Here is a 5,308-nt window from a genome sequence, read left to right on the forward strand (position 1 = left end):
CAAACGGAGTCCAAACGGAATGAAACCTTCGGGAGCGTGATTTTTGGAACGAACGTGATCCAGAGGACTTGGAGTGCAAGTCAAGAAGTAGCCGAAGCTTCCACGAGATAGGAGGGCGCCCCCCCCCCCCTATAGGGCACGCCCCCTGTCTCATGGGTCCCTCGGACGTTCACCAACGTACTTCTTCCTCCTATATAAGCGTACGTATCCCGAAAACATCCAGGGAGCAGACGAAACACAATTTCCACCACCGTAACCTTCTGTATCCGCGAGATCTCATCTTGGAGCCTTCGCCGGCACTCTACCGGAGGGGGAATCGATCATGAAGGGCTTCTACATCAACATCCTTGCCCCTCCGATGAGTTGTGAGTAGTTTACCACAGACCTACGGGTCCATAGTTATTAGCTAGATGGCTTCTTCTCTCTTTTTGGATCTCAATACAATGTTCTCCCCCTCTCTTGTGGAGATCTATTCGATGTAAACTCTTTTTGCAGTGTGTTTGTCGAGATCCGATGAATTGTAGGTTTATGATCAAGTTTATCTATGAATAATATTTGAATCTTCTCTGTATTCTTTTATGTATGATTGAGTTATCTTTGCAAGTCTCTTCGAATTATCAGTTTGGTTTGGCCTACTAGATTGATCTTTCTTGCCATGGGAGAAGTGCTTAGCTTTGGGTTCAATCTTGCGGTGTCCTTACCCAGTGACAAAAAGGGTTGCAAGGCATGTATTGTATTGTTGCCATCGAGGATAACAAGATGGGGTTTATATCATATTGCTTGAGTTTATCCCTCTACATCATGTCATCTTGCTTAATGCGTTACTCTGTTTTTATGAACTTAATACTCTAGATGCAGGCAGGAGTAGGTCGATGTATGGAGTAATAGTAGTACATGCAGGCAGGAGTCGGTCTACTTGTCACGGACGTGATGCCTATATACATGATCATGCCTAGATAATCTCATAATTATTCGCTTTTCTATCAATTGCTCGACATTAATTTGTTCACCCACCGTAATACTTATGCTATCTAGAGAGAAGCCACTAGTGAAACATATGGTCCCCGGGTCTATCTCTTATCATATTTGCTTCCAATCTACTTTTATTTGCATCTTTACTTTTTGCATATATATTATAAAATATCAAAAATTTATTTATCTTATCTTACTATCTTTATTAGATCTCACTTTCGCAAGTGGCCGTGAAGGGATTGAAAACCCCTTTATTGCGTTGGTTGCGAGTTCTTTGTTTGTTTGTGTAGGTGCGTGGGACTTTTGAGGAGCCTTCTACTGGATTGATACCTTGGTTCTCAAAAACTGAGCGAAATACTTACACTACTATTGCTGCATCACCCTTTCCTCTTCAAGGAAAACGAACGCAAGCTCAAGACATAGCAAAGAGGTGGTTGTGCAAGCCTAGTATATTTTGTGGCAACGCCAATAGGTTTTATAAGTGAACAAGTTGCACCCGCGCGAAAGATCAAGTTTTGCTATCCAGGCGATTATGCGGAACTATCAGGCTACTGCTTCTAGTGCAATACCACATGAGATATCATGAGAGGAACCAACTCGAGATTCTTACAAACTCAATGTTGATGTCTGTCTTTTTTTCCAAGAATGGCTCGGTGAAATATCGAGGATGTCGCCTAGAGGGGGGGTGAATAGGCGCTTTAAAATAATTATGGTTTAGGCTTAAACAAATGCGGAATAAACCTAACGGTTAATTTGTCAAGCACAAAACCAAATACAACTAGGCTCACCTATGTGCACCAACAACTTATGCTAAGCAAGATAAGCAACTAGGTGATAGCAAGATATATGACAAAGAACAATATGGCTATCACAAAGTAAAGTGCATAAGTAAAGGGCTCGGGTAAGAGATAACTGAGGCACGCGGAGACGACGATGTATCCCGAAGTTCACACCCTTGCGGTTGCGGATGCTAATCTCCGTTTGGAGCGGTGTGGAGGCACAATGCTCCCCAAGAAGCCACTAGGGCCACCGTAATCTCCTCACGCCCTCGCACAATGCAAGATGCCGTGATTCCACTAAGGGACCCTTGAGGGCGGTCACCGAACCCGTACAAATGGCGACCCTTGGGGGCGGTCACCGAACCCGTACACTTTGGCAACCCTTGGGGGCGGTCACCGGTACCCGTCAAATCCCCGACGCTTGCCCAGAGCTTTACACCATAATGATTGAGCTCCGAACACCACCAACCGTCTAGGCCGCCCAAGCACCCAAGAGGAACAAGCTCAAGAGCACCAAGCACCCAAGAGCAATAAGCTTCTCAACTTGTAACTTCCACGTATCATGTGGAGAACTCAAACCGATGCTCCAAATGCAATAGCAAGGGCACATGGAGTGCCCAAGTCCTTCTCTCCCAAATTCCACCAAAGCAACTAATGCTAGGGAGGAAAATGAGAGGAAGAACAAAAGAAGAACACGAAGAACTCCAAGATCTAGATCCAAGGGGTTCCCCTCACTTAGAGGAGAAGTGATTGGTGGAAACGTGGATCTAGATCTCCTCTCTCTTTTCCCTCAAAAACTAGCGAGAATCCATGGAGGGATTGATAGTTAGCAAGCTCGAAGAAGGTCAACAATGGGGGAAGAACACGAGCTCAAAGGATAAGGTTCAATGGGGAAGAAGACCCCCTTTTATAGGTGGGGAAAAATCCAACTGTTATGCTCACAGCCCGGACAGAGCGGTACTACCGCTAGGGCGGTAGTACCCCTTTGAAAAACAACAACGAGGAGGCAAAAGTCCAGTAGAACCGCCGAAGCGGTACTACCGCTCGTCCTCACGGTACTACCGCTCGACCTCATGGTACTACCGCAAATGGTAGCGGTACTGCTGCTTGCGAGCGGTACTAAAAAAATACTTATGTGCCTACTTCCGCTGAGCAAAACACGAGATTTTGGTCCGGAACGGTACTACCGCTTAGGAGCCGCGGTAGTACTGCTCTGGAGCGGTACTACCGCTCAGGAGCCGCGGTAGTACCGCTCTGGAGCGGTAGTAAAAAAATACATCCGCTCTAGTCGCGGTAGTACCGCTGCAGCCTTTACCAAAACAGCCACAACTTTTGCAAACTGACTCCAAATTCAACGAAACCAAGTTTGTTGGAAAGCTAACAACAAGGGCTAACACAATCTTCAAAGAAATATCAACAAGAAGTAAATTAGAAAAGTCCCATAAGAAAATGGTGAGAACCCTTCCTCGGATAAGATCGGTAAAACCTCCAACACCGAAAACATCATAGAAGACGCATGCGAACTCCGTTTTCAATGAACTCAAGCTTGTCGTCAAGATGACCATAAGCTCTAAGACTCACAAAGATAACCAAACAAGAACCAAGAAACATGATGCAAGGATGCAAATGGTTTGAGCTCTCTACTAACGATACGATCAAGCTACCAACTTGAGAGCCCCCCTTGATAGTACGGCAAACAATCCTATAACCCGGTCTCCCAACTACCACCACGAGACCGGTAAAATAGAAAACCTATCAAGGGCAAACCTTTGCCTTCCACATGTTCCACTTGAGCTAGATGGTGACGATCTTGACTCCCTCAAGTTGGACCACCTTTCTTGATTGTGTTGGCTCAATGAAGACTAGATGATTGCTCCCCCATAGTCCACTATGGGTGAGCCACTCTTCGACACATCTTCACAAGTCCATTGACACCACAATGGATGGCAAGATTCAAGCACTTGATATCTTCGTGATGCTCCACTTGAGCTTGCACACGACAATCTTGATGACGATCACCACTTGATGCCATCCTTTCCATGGGTTGTATGATATCTTCCTCTTGACGCAAGCCCATGGACACGTACCTAACCCCACATAGAACTCTCACATAGACCATGGGTTAGTACGCAAAGTGCAATGGACAATGCTTACCATACCATGGGATCACTTGATCCCTCTCGGTACATCTTCTATGCTTTGTGAGTTGATCAACTTGATTCACTCTTGACTTAGTCTTGATTAACCTTGAATCTTTCCAACTCTCTTCATTTGGATGATGTCTTGAAGGTAAACATGAATGATCACACAATCTTCTTCTTCAAGACATGCTTGCAATAAGCTCAACACTCATATGACCAATCTTTGGATAATTCCTTAATAGCACCTTGGCCAACTCATAAACTCCTTGAAACCAACACATGGACTTCAAGAAAAGCCTATGGACAAATCCTTCAAATATAACTCAAGACAACCATTGGTCCATATAGATTGTCATCAATTACCAAAACCAAACATGGGGGCACCGCATGTTCTTTCAATCTCCCCCATTTTGGTAATTGATGACAATCACTTTCAAGAGAGTTTATATAAGGAATTATGCATCACCATGCAATGCAACAACCAATAGTGCATGCGAATGAGATGCAAATGCTAAGGAACAAAACTAAAGCAAGAGGAGATAACTCTCTAAACTTCTCCACAAAACTCTCTGAAACTTTTCCTCCATTGGCATCGATTGCCAAAATGGGTGAAAAGCTGAGAAGGCCAAAATAAAAAGTGTCCGTCCATAAATTGTGTATCTCTCAACAAGAGAGTGAAATGCAATACACAAATCCAACGGTTAAATGCTTGGAGGAAGATAAACTATATTGAGGCCCAAAGATTTCAACAGAATGATATGCCACAAAGACATAACAAAGAGAGAAACAAGCAATCAGAAGATACCAATTGAAGCAAGCAATCAACGGATATCAATTGAACCAACTAGACCAATGATCCTACATGCCACAAGAATAAAGATATTATGATGAGCGCAAAGGAGTGTTCTAAAGAAACTAGAGAAGCTCCCCATGATTTGTGCACATAAAGGAATTTGTGTATTTGAATACAAAGTGCACAAAATAGGATCATAGCTCCATAAAAATCAATAGAAACTCACATCCAGTGCAAGTGAGCATATAGGAAACAAAGCCTAGCGCTTGCAACAAGCACATGGTTGAGCAACATGTAAAAGAGACAACTTAAGAAAGGGCTCAACCAAAATGATGTGTGTGAGTCATGGCGAAGCACTTGAGAAGACTAAAATTAGGATGAGCATTAAGCATCAACATAGTCTTGAAAGAATGAGGCACACAGTGCAAGGCCTATCATTCCCACACACAACTAGCAAATGGGTTCACAAGCTTACTAATAAGCAAAAGAAAACATATGCTTGTGACAACCCGTGGTGAAGATAGACGATGAGAGGCTCATCAAGACGAGGGATACCAATAAAGATGGCAAAAGCCTCGTAAAGATAAGCAAGAGGAAAATAATCTTCACCACACAAGAGTGCA

The sequence above is a fragment of the Triticum aestivum genome, chromosome 3B (assembly GCF_018294505.1).
Source record: "Triticum aestivum cultivar Chinese Spring chromosome 3B, IWGSC CS RefSeq v2.1, whole genome shotgun sequence".
Taxonomy (NCBI): domain Eukaryota; kingdom Viridiplantae; phylum Streptophyta; class Magnoliopsida; order Poales; family Poaceae; genus Triticum; species Triticum aestivum.